We start from the raw sequence: 12,374 nt of genomic DNA, 5'->3' as shown, positions 1-12,374 counted from the left end.
AAGCATGGTGAAGGTGTGGTGGTTAATAGAACATGGTGAAGTTGTGATTGTGGGTGGAGCACCATGAAGGTACAGTTGTGGGCAGAGCACTGGGAAGGCGTGGTTGTGGGTGGAGCATGATAAAGGTGTGCTTGTGGGGGAGCTGCTCATGAGTGTTATGCTCAAGAGTAGTTCTGTTCTGAGCAGGTAAAGACCCACATTCTGTGTAGCTTCTGATGTGAGGAATTTTAGAGAAGTTGAAGCCTAAGTGAGTTGGACACCTTCTTGGGAGTGTCATTGTGATCACATTCTTTTCTGGAAACATCCTGAAGAGAGGAGACCTGAAATGTGTCTTGTCCAATACTTCTCAAACTTATGAGACAAAAGTCTTTTTATGAAAAAAAGTCTACCTAGTAGCATTCCTTCAAGGAATAGTACTGTGGAACCCAGATGGGGAATACTGAGTTAATATTTTTGATGAGAATAGAATATACATATAGAAAACTATTCTTATGAAGTATATAACCAGCTTCTAGACCAAAAAAAAAAAAAAAAAAACCACACATAGTGTCACCCACCTTTAGTCCTTGCACATGGCTTCCTTATTCCTTGCCCCTTCAAGACTTGTTGGCTGTGACACTATTTGATGTTGGCATGACTCTACAGTTTTCCTCTTCAACTTAAAGAGCTGGTTTAAAAAAATGAAGAAAAAGATTGCTTAGTGGTTAAGGCGCTTGCATGCAAAGCCAAAGGACCCAGGTTCAATTCCCCAGGACCCATGTAAGCCAAATGCACAAGGGGGTATATACATCTAGAGTTTGTTTGCAGTGACTGGAAGCCCTGGCATGTCCATTCTCTCTCTCTCTCTCTATCTCTCTGCCTCTTTTTTTCTCTCTACCAAATAAATAAATAAAAATAAGATATTAAAAAAATGAAGAAAGAAATCTTGCCATGGGTTGATGGGCTCACACAGGAGAGATGGGTCATGCCCAGAGAGAGACTCAGATGCTCAATTCTTGAGTGGGGAAATGACTAAACTCTGTAGCAGTCTTGTGTCTACTAATAAACCTCACAGTTCTGTTGGTGAGGATTTCAGGGCAGCTAAGACAATAGATTTTGAAAGAAATACTTTAGGTGGGATATACTTGAATTATGTGTCCAAAAAGTCAAAGGGTAGAGATAGTTGCCTTTTTCCTACATGTAATTCCCAGTAGTTAAAATGTCTGAGAGTAGTAATCACAAGAACATCAAGGAATGTGGATTTTAATTCAGATAACAGATAGTTCTCTTTCAAGGTACAAGAGAAGAGAAGGAAAAGGTGAGGTTTATGTTTAGAAGGTTTCTGGAAACTTACGGAGATGGCCAGCCATAAGTAGTGTGAGCACTGAGGAATTGTGGAACAAGAATTTTATTTGGTTAACAGTCTAGATGTTGAAATAACTGGATACAGAAGGGATTTCTGATAAAAGGAAAATGGAACCAGATATAAGCTAGCAAATCACATGTATCCAGGTCCTAGGGTGCAAGAGAATGGTAGGTATTACATTCTTTTGTTTTGTTTTGTTTTTTTGAGGTAGAGTCTCACACTAGTCCAAGATGATCTGGAATTCACTATTAGTCTCAGGGTGGCCTTGAACTCATGGCAATCCTTCTACCTCTGCCTCCCAAGTGCTGGAATTAAAGGTGTGCACCACCACGCCTGGCTTGGTATTACATTTTGTAAGAGAGAAGAAACTGAGGACTGAAGAGGAGGGTCAAAGGGGAGTGATACTAACATATATATTACCACCCTCTGTCTCCTTAATTCTGTGAGGCAGAAAGTAGGAAAAGGAAATGTGTTGTGAAGGCAGAGAAAGTCCTTGTTGTATCAATCCCTCATAAACAACCATTGGTGGTCACAGTGGCCATCACTGCATTGAATAGTAAATAAAACCTAAAGTAACTGAAAGAGGCAAAGAGTCACAAGTCATCTGAGAGCATGTGGTTTTCTTCTTATGCATGCCTAGAGTAGGTGGATGATACCACCTCCTGCATGGAAAGATTTGTTCAGCTTTACTGAGAACCTTGAGTGTAGAGAAGAGGGTCAACATTTTGGGGTGCTAACTTTTTGGCATCTTAAAGATGTGTCACACTTTTTTTTTTTTTAAGTTTTGCCTTGATGAAATACAGTTGGGCAATTTCTTGGTTCATGTGTGGCATCAGCACTTTCATTGCTTGGTGAATCACCATAGAAAGAGAGGATCCTCAGATGACACTGGCTGTCATCCCATGTGTACCATTTGGTCTAGGGTTCTACCATTAGAAGATAAAATTGATAGCAACATCATTGAATTCTCAGAATATATATATCCTAGGGACAAAAAGATGGCAAATCGTGAATATGAAACAAATGCTTAGTGATCTTCTAATATTATTAACAAATTTAACTCTGAATTTGTAAACTGAGTAATATTATATAAATGTGATACCTGTTTTTATTTTATTCATGAAAGTCTTTCCATCTCACACTACTCTTACCCTTTCTTTGTTGAATGATGTCATAATAGTTCAACATTAGCTTCAGTATTAAAGACATTTCCATAGTCTGTAAAGGATCTTTTAATATTTTAATTTGTGAGAAGTTAGAACAGTGGCACATTTGCAGACTTTGCTAGCATGCATAGGTTTTGCAGGTGTCATCAGGTGGAGGACTTGTCTTTTTGTTACTATAGAAACAGTAAACCATACAGACTTCAAGATGATTCAGCTGTTTTTTGGTATCCTTGTAGAACTGATTCTAAGGTGTCTTGCCTATATCAAAACTGTGGACACCCCAAGTCCCTTACATAAAATGATGTGGTAGTCATATGTAACTTATGTACTACTGTTTATTTGGCATCATCTCTAAAGTATTCATCATACCTAATACCAGGTAAGTGCTATGTGGGTAGCTGTTATACTTTGCTGCTAATAAAATAAAAATTTGCATGTATTACATACACATTTAAAATATTTTTGATTTGTGATTGCCTGATTGCATGGACGCCAAATCTACAAATACAAAAGATGAACTGTATTTACTGTCTTGTCTGAAATGTGTTTGGCCCTCAAGTCATTTTGATTTTGAAAAAATAGTCTGCCAAAAGCCTTCTTTAGACCCTTGACACTTCTGTAATGACTGAATAATAGAAGAATAGGCAGCTGTGTTTTTCATTTTAAATGCAAACCCATTTTGAACTGGGTGTTAGTTTAGGATTGATTAAGGGATTTAAAAAAAATATATCTCATATTCTTTCCATATGACTGAAAGTCAGTTCACCCTGGATTTAATAACAGGATCTTATTGATATATTTGAATCTTTGGGACTGGGGCAGGCTCCATGCATGGCTAGATACAGGGATTAGAAACTCACTTTGGAGATCTATCTCTTGGTTTCTTCTTCCTGTATTGGCTTTATCTTTTGATCAGACCTTCTCTAGTGAAAATTTTTTTGTTTTGTTTTGTTCTTTTTTTTTCTGTTTTATTTATTTATTTGAGAGGGACAGACAGAGAGAGAATGAGGCCGAGAGAGAGAGAGAGAGAGAGAGAGAGAGAGAGAGAGAGAGAGAGAGAGAGGGAGAGGGAGAGAATGGGCGCGCCAGGGCCTCCAGCCTCTGCAAACAAATTCCAGACGCATGCACCCCTTGTACATCTGGCTAACGTGGGTCCTGGGGAATCGAGCCTCGAACCGGGATCCTTAGGCTTCACAGGCAAGCGCTTAACCACTAAGCCATGTCTCCAGCCCTTGTTTTGTTCTTTTGAGGTAGGATCTCACTCTAGCTCAGGATGGCCTCGAAATCATGGTGATCCTCCTACCTCTGCCTCCTGAGTGCTGGGATTGGTTAGTGACACATTATTCTTATGTCTAGTAATTCTAGTGCATATGGATTTTCTATTATGTGTTACAGAGTAGAGATAACATGATGACTTCAAACACCCTTTTTTTTTTTGGTTTTTCGAGGTAGGGTTTCACTCTATCCCAGGCTGACCTGAAATTCACTATGGAGTCTCAGGGTGGCCTTGAACTCATGGCAATCCTCCTACCTCTGCCTTCTGAGTGCTGGGATTAAGGGCATGCACCACCATGCCTGGCTTCAAACACCCATTTATTGACCCACAGTTCTGTAAGTCAGGAATCTTGGTGGACTGAGCTGGGATCTCTGCTCAGGGCCCCATAGAACAGAAATCATGCATTCACCAGGGTGAGTTCTTACCTGGAATTTCTGGTGGAATGTCCACATGCAGACTCCTTCAGCTTGTTACTTCAGCTGAGAATCTGAATCTGAGGCCATGGGGCTGTGTGTCCCTTCTCTTTTCTGGCAGGCCTCTGGTAACTCTGTGCTTCTGGAGGTTGCCATACTTCTGCTCCCTTCCAGTCACAGCACTTCACATCCTTCTCACACTGTTAATTTTTTCTGAAGCTGTCTTTACTACCAGCTGGAAGAAACTCTGCTTTACAAGACCTCCCTTTATTTTGCCAGGCTTGCCCAAATAATTGTGGCATCACTGACAATTAGCCCTGAAAACTCCCTTCATATCAGTACCTAAATTATGATTGAATAACCCAAGCTACAAGAATCTGAAGGCCCTGCCTTAGGGTTATGCCTACCACATAGCAGAATTAGAGTCTACTTTTTCTAGTTCTAAAACTAGAAAATACTTTGAAGCCCCATCCTTTAGTCTTGTTTATCCAACTGGGGCATCTGTCCATCTCAAATTAGTTACTATGACCTTGGGATTTGTAAGAAGCTGATTGGCTAGACATGGCTCATATTTCCCACTTTGAGACCGGGAATACTCTTTGCACAAGATAGATAGATAGATAACTGGATGCAGGCCCCTGGAAGGGCATGGACTCTGAGGTAACTTTCTCTCAGGTGGTCTACTGCAGGAGGCCTTCTGAAGCTTTTCTCATATGGTTTTAGAGTTGAGATAAAGTTCATGTAATGATGTGACACCAACTTCCCACTCCTGCCATGCTTTTCCTATCATCATTAACCTACCCTCTGGAACTTGTAAGACAAATCAAACCCACTACCTTCCCCAGCTGGTTCTGGTCAGGTATTTTGTCCCAGCACAAGAAAGTAACTAATACACAGATACATACATGCAAAATCATGGGCCCAAGACCATCTTTTCCTTGGGAGCTGTGACTTTGTCTATGTTTTTTAGTGAGTGATTCTTTAAACAGTATTTATTGACAAGCACAGGCATACCCAAACTCCAGGTTTACATGGGGATGAGGGCAGGAGCTACAGTGAGCCAATGAGTATTTTCAGGTTTAAAAGGCCAAATGTTAATTCTGGATCTCATATTCTCAAGCTTGCCTCTCCTGAAATTGGCACATTTTTCCCCTTTAGGACATTGTTGTCTATCTAAGTTGCAGTTGCAAGGCAGGAAGAAATGAATTTCCTCATCTTTTCACAAACGATTTGTATTTGAGGAAAGGGCCTTCCACTGTGACCTACTATCCTTAAAGCCTTAGGTTCCTCATGGACTAATGAATGTTTATTTCATATGGCGTATGATTTCTAGTAGGGGGTTACTGATTTCCAATATTTGTTGAAATTTAGAAATTGGGTCAAGGTAGTATCACCAAAAATAAGAGCAAGCAATGGACCAGCACCATCAGGTGACTTGGCCAGCAACATGAATGACCCAGAATTAGCATTCAGTGGGCCTTGATGGTGCCCATGTCCTACTAAGTTTTTATTAATTATTTTCTCAGGGGGCTGGAGAGATTGCTTAGTGGTTAAGGTGCTTGCCTGCAAAGCCTAATTATTCCAGGTTCAATTCCCTAGTACTGATCTAAGCCATATATATATGTGTTGCATGCATCTGGAGTTCATTTGCAGTGGCTGGAGGCTCTGGGACACCCATTCTTTATCTATTTGGGTCTTCCTATCTTCTCTCTCTCTCTCTCTTCTTTTCCCTCCCTCCCCTTCCCTTCCCCCTCCCTTCCCCCTCCCTCCCCCTCCTCCCTCACACACACACATATAAATAAAATAATTAAACAGAAAATAATATGTTTAGGCTAATATAAAGTGCAATAGAAATAGCCACAACAGGGCTGGAGAGATGGCTTAGAGGTTAAGCGCTTGCCTGCGAAGCCTAAGGACCCCAGTTCAAGGCTCAATTCCCCAGGACCCACGTTAGCCAGATGCACAAGGGAACGCACGCATCTGGAATTCGTTTGCGGTGGCTGGAAGCCCTGGCACGCCCATTCTCTCTTTCTCTCTCTGCCTCTTTCTTTTTCTGTCTGTTGCACTCAAATAAATAAATAAAATAAAAAAAAATTTTAAAAATGAAATAGCCACAATAAAAGTTACCATATGTGATCTGGAGAGATGACTCAGTGAGTAAAATTCTTGCCATTCAAGCATGAGGACCCAATTTTGGATCCTCAGAACCCATGTAAATGCCAGGTGTGGTGGTGAATGCCTGTAATTCCTGCATTGGGGAGACAGAAACAGGATTCATGGGACTTGCTGGCTAGCTAGTTTAGGTTCAGTGCAAGACCCTGTCTCAAAAAATAAAATGGAGAATGACTGAGGTAGATCCCCAACGTTCACATGCAAAAACTCTCATGTTCACCTACATACACATACACCCACTCACATATAAAGATACAAACACATGCACACCACACACAGACAGGAAAAAAAGTCAGTTTTATAGAGAAAATCTCAAAGTCACAACTTAAAATATGACATTATGAAACAGTATTATTTTCTCCCAAACACTTTGTTTTTATTATTTATTTAGTAAGGTGAACATAACAAGGTTATCACAATGGGATGAAATGAAGTACAGGCCTCCATTTCACAGGCTGGAAGGAAGTGTGGCTTGTGCCATGGGGTGCTACATTCAGAGTAAAGTGCTGATAGGATCCAGATAGGAATAGGGTCTTTTTGTCATTAGCAAGCTCTTCCATGTGAAGAATCACCACTTTATACTGATAGTCTGTGCTGGTAAGAGTAAGAGCTTAGCATCCTACATGCAGGGAAACTGGGGTGGGTGGGCTGAGGTGTGTCATGCTGCAAAGCATGCTGGTGTATATAGCCATCATACCCCATGACTTTGGCATTGGATGAAGTCTCACTTTGTTTGACAATAACACCCAGAACCAGCAGTTCAGGAGACAATGCTCAGATTCTGAGTACTTCCTACTTTGTACTTCCTGGTATGGGGTCCAGCTCCCAAGGGCAGGGTAAGACAAAGGAGGGCATGAAGGCAGTGAGAGTGTAGAGGTGGGGACTCTTCCCAGGGGCAGGTAGAGCTAGGTTAGCAAGGAGGACAACATTTAGAGTGGTTTAAGGCCCCAGAAACTATTTCTTCTAGTTTGGGCCTCTTGCATCAAAGTTATCCTGCCTCAAACCTAGTGAATCAGAATCTCTGGGATGAAACCTGCTTGGAAATGTAAATCTTTGATGAACTCCCCATTGATCACTAAGAACTCTGACACGTGGTGCTGGGCAGAACTCACAAACACGCGGGCATGTGTAGTTGTTACTTTTTCATTGCTGTGACCATATTACCTGACACAGACAACTTAAAGGAGGATTTACTTTGGTTCTTAGTTTCAGAAGGTTCAGTCCATCATGGGAGGAAATGCCAGTGTTTCAGATCAGTTTACCTCAGGTTAGGCAGGAAGCAGAGAGAGACAAATTCCCAGTGCTCAGTTAGCTTTCTTTTCCCCCTTTATTCTGCCCATTGGACAGTGCACCCACATTCAGGCTGGATTGCATCCAACTCCCCACCCAGTGAATCCTCTGGGGAAAGGCTCTCACATGCATTCCCAGAGTCTTGACCTCTTAGGCCGCCAACCTTTCAAGTTGACCATGACAACTAACCATCACAACACATAAAAAATACCACATTTTGTCCTAAGTGTTAGGAAGGAAATGAACAAGATTCTCCCAGAGATATTCGAGGGCTCTGTTTAGATAAGATAATCAGAACTGTTTCAATAATTTTTATGAAAATTGGACCCTAGGGCAGCTATAGCTGAGTAGGGTATGGTGGCCTGGGGACGTTGGGGAGGAAGTAGGTGAGTCACAGGTGGCAAGGAAGGGCATTTCATATTTGTTGGGTGTATATGTGGAGGTGTGGGGTGGGGAGTTTATGCTCAGTGAACATGAAAAGTCATAGAATAAGAATAGTAAGGAGATATCTGGGGTTCAGTTGTATCCACAATTTTGAGCAAATTTCCTCTTTAATTGGTTTCATAATATCACCATAGAGAGTCTGCAGACAGTTTTGGGAAATATAAAGGAATATGAGAAAGCTATTAACCACCTTAAGAGAAACAAGATGTGAACTATCTCTGCTCTGTAGCTAGAGACTTGCAGACAATGATACCCTAAAATAGTTTTCAACCATCCAGCCTGTGTGGGTGTTCTGTATCCCATCCCAACCAAAGCAGGACCCGGGTAATTGTAGAGAAGAGAAAATTAGTATTTTCCAAAACAGGATGCATATTCTCCGTTGTGTCAAAAAGAAAAATTAGATTTTAGAAAACCACACCTTGTTTTCACAAACCCTGCTCTAGCTTCTTTCTTCCCTAGACAGGGAGCAGAGGGTAGTGGTAGACGTGGTGCCCTGGAGGATCCACTGACTCCCAGTCCATTTCCCTGCCGATTCTTGGCACCTTCTCTGGAGGCTCTGGTCCTAACCCTGGAGCAGCATGAGCAGGCTGGACCTGAACCATTGGCTCTAGGTAGTAGTATTAGACTTGTAGGAAATGAAGGTCATGTGAGATGAGCATTTAGATAGCATGGGGTCTGTTTGCGTCATTTTTGGCAAAGAGGAGAGTATGTCCCTATGATAAAAGCCACCAAGTCAGATATGATGGAGTAGTTTCATGGGAGAGTTGTCGTCCTCTCATTAGGCTTCCATGGCCCCATGAAAATCATACTTGTCTTTAGTGTTGGTGTATTGGCATTTTCTCCACTGGGTTGAGAATCTCTTGGAATAAGGGATTTATTTATGTTAATCTCACAGCCCAGATCCAAGTGTGTTGCATGAGCCCAGAGAGTCTGGTTTAGTTAGAGAAACATTATCTAACCTCAGCCGGCACCAGAGTTCATGCCTCTGTTCTGAGTATGTACATGCTTATCTCTCTCTCCCTTCACGTTGAAGGAGACATAGAAGTGATCCAGCCTCAGGTTCCTGCTAGGCAAGTGCAGAAGTGAGACCATGGGTGGCTCAGTAATGATCAAGTGTGGTGCGTTAATAAAAGAGTGGCGTCACCACACAGCCAGACCTTGTAGCAGTGCCTGGGGTCTGGACGTCTTCACCTTGACTTCAGAGGCCAGTCCTGGAGCAGCTGCCCCATGCTGGCACTCCACAAAGATCTTTCCTTCATTTCATAGTTAAGCAGATCTCACAGCAGGTATGATTGTAACTTCTATTTTTGCCTCCTTTTACAGATGAGAAATCAGGGTTTGGAATAACCAAGGTGTTTGCCCAAAGTCAGCCAGAGTACACTGAGTACACTGTGGTACTGGCTTTCCTGTGGTTCTGTGGGAGCTGAAAGTCATGCTTTCTTTTGCTTTGCAAAATATACAGGAGCACCAAGAAGCATGAGCCAGGCTGCTGATAACCACATTCAAAAATGGGCTGGTTATGTGGCTCAGTTGGAGGACTGCTTGCATGAAGCCCTGGGTTCCACCCAGGCATAGGTGGTGCCTGCCTGAAATCCCAGTGCTTGGGGAGGAGTTCATGATCATCCTTAGCTACATAGCCAATTTGAGACCAGCCTGGGTCACAGAAGATCCTATATAAAAAAAGTTATAACAATAAAAATCAGTCTACCTTTTGTTTTTATAACCTGTCATTCTTTTAAGAAATCATAGTAAAATGCATACAACATGGCATTTTCCATTTTAAGTACTTTTTTGGTGTTTTTTTTTTTTTTTTTTTTTTTGAGGTAGGGTCTCACTTTAGCTCAGGCTGACCTGGAATTTACTATGTAGTCTCAGGGTGGCCATGACTTGAACTCACGGTGATCCTCCTACCTCTGCCTCCCAAGTGCTGGGATTAAAGGTGTGCCTGGCTTAAGTACTTTTTAGTATGCAGTTTAGTGACATTAATAAATTAAGAACATATACTTTGCTAACCAGCCACACTTTCATCATCTCCACGTCTCTCCATCATATAATACTGAATTTAACAGTAATTCCTATCTTCCCCTCTGCCAGCCCCTGGCAATCACCTGTCTGCTTTCTCCTTTTTCACCTTCACTACTCCAGCTTAGCAAGTGGAACTATGTAGTAGTCATCCTTCTGTAACTAGTGTATTTCATTTAGCAGGCCCATCCATGTGGTGACATGTTTTAGCATGTTCTCCCTTCTTGATGCTGAGCAACGCTGTCATAATATATATTTATTATTTTCAGGGCCCACCATGCTGTGTCCCATATTGACCATACCACTTTACATTCATGTTACATCTAAATCCTCAGAGCAGTTGGGCCTTTGAGAAGTCACTCTGCCTTCCCATACTCTCCCATGGGACATTTGCTTGGGGCCATTCTTGATGCCCTTTCCCCCAAACTGGTTGGTTGCTAATGGCTAAATACTTCCAGAAGCTTACATATCCTTGCTCCTTTTGTTCCTCCTCTCAACAACCATGAGCTCTTGCTCCAACACCCAGCTGCAGGGAAAAGATCCCAGAAAGAAGGAAAGAGCCCCATTATCTTGGTTACTTTCTCACTGCTGGGACAAAATACCCGAGCAGAAGCCACATATGGGAGGAAAAAGGCTAATTCAGCTTACAGTTCCAGAGGATAAAGACCATCATAGCATGAACAGAAAGTCAAAGTCACATTGTCACATCAGGAGGGAGGGAGGCAAGAGAGAGGAGGAGATAGGGAAGAAGGGAGGGAGAGAGGAAGGGAAAGAGAGGCTGAGAGAGAAAATAGGAAGCAGGGCTTGGCTGTAACATCCACTGACAGCTTCCTCCAGCAAGGTGCCACCTTTACAGATTCAACAACCTTCCTAAACAGCACCTTTTTCTGGTGATCAAATGTGAGCCTATGGCAGTGCATTGCATTCAAACCACTGTGCCTGCCCTCAGGTAGGTGCTTAGTCTCACTGTGGCTTCAGATACCACCTCTGAGCACTGACAAGTTTTGTGTTAGATTTGCCCATGTCTGAAAGGGCAGGGAAGAAACGCTGAGCCTCCTTCCATTCCTGCAATCTTCAGGATAGTTGATGTCAGGTTTAATAAACCTGACAGTGGGTTGAAAGATGGCTTAGCAGTTAAGCACACTTCCTGTGCGAGCTGAAGGGCCTGAGAGACTGCTTGAGTTTGATTCTCATCCCAAGGACCCACATAATCCACTGGGTGTGGCCATGATGTCTGTAACTCCAGTCCTGTGGTAAGCAGAGACTGGAGACTCACTGGAGTTCAGGAAAACATGGAAGCTTCGGAATCAGCAAGAGACTCTGGTTCAAATAAGAATAATGAAGGGGAATGCCTGACATTCCAGCCACCTCAGGCAAGTGCACAGGGCATTGTACGGGCATACAGACCTCTCTGTCTCTGCCTCTCTCTCTCTCTCTCTCTCTCTCTCTCTCACACACACACACACACACACACACATACACACACACACACACAGATATCCATCAGTGAACAGCTGTTAATGCTGTGGGCTCAGCACAGCAGAGAAAAGTGTGGGGAAGTTGGTAATGTGGAAGGGAAGGGTTGGGTGTGAGGCAATATTGAGATAGGTGCGTGCATGAGGCAGGAGGTGTGAGTCTATGGCAGAGTAGGATGTAGAAGAAGGTCTTCTTGATAGGGTAGAGTGTGGAGGTTGATCTGGGAGAATGGTGGGTGGGGCATGGGAAGGTGTCTATGTGTGCAGAATAGAGCCTGAGTGGAGTTTGAATAGGAGGCATCCCTACGTTTGGGTGAAGGTGTATATGGAGTGGGAGTGGGATTTGGAGGTGATATACTTGGATGTGAGTTGGGGGCAAGGGTGTGGGATGCTTTGTGTGTAGGGTATACTCCACAAGGCAGGGAGTGGGGCACTTGAGCGTGTGGGGAGCAGCATCTGTAGGTACACGGGGTGCCCGTCAGTGTGGTCGTGTTGGAAAGGGCAGGGATCCATCGGAGCACTTACTCTGTACGCGGAGGGTATATCAGAGCTGGAGCCAAGTGGTTGGAAGAGCTGGGGAGACCTGCAGAGCCTTTTCCCTGTGGGAGCAGCGCCCAGCCGGAACCCAGGCATGACTCACCCTCACCTGGTCTGGATAAGTAATTTGCTGGGCATCTGCATCACGCAAGCTCCGTGCGTCAGTCGGTGTGACTTGTTCATACTATAAACCTGGGAGAAATTGAAAATGAGCAATGGAGGGAGTGGGTGGAG

At 43.1% G+C, this 12,374-nt stretch overlaps 1 protein-coding gene across 6 annotated transcripts in view; it reads left to right on the top strand.

Moving 5' to 3' along the window:
* The window catches only part of Fam13c (family with sequence similarity 13 member C), a 105,324-nt gene that overhangs the window by 62,137 nt on the left and 30,813 nt on the right, over positions 1-12,374 (top strand). The gene's annotated exons all lie outside the window — the stretch shown is intronic.

The sequence above is a fragment of the Jaculus jaculus genome, chromosome 18 (genome assembly GCF_020740685.1).
Source record: "Jaculus jaculus isolate mJacJac1 chromosome 18, mJacJac1.mat.Y.cur, whole genome shotgun sequence".
Taxonomy (NCBI): domain Eukaryota; kingdom Metazoa; phylum Chordata; class Mammalia; order Rodentia; family Dipodidae; genus Jaculus; species Jaculus jaculus.
The sequence above is the reverse complement of the archived record's forward strand: the minus strand, read 5'-3'. Positions and strand labels throughout refer to the sequence as shown.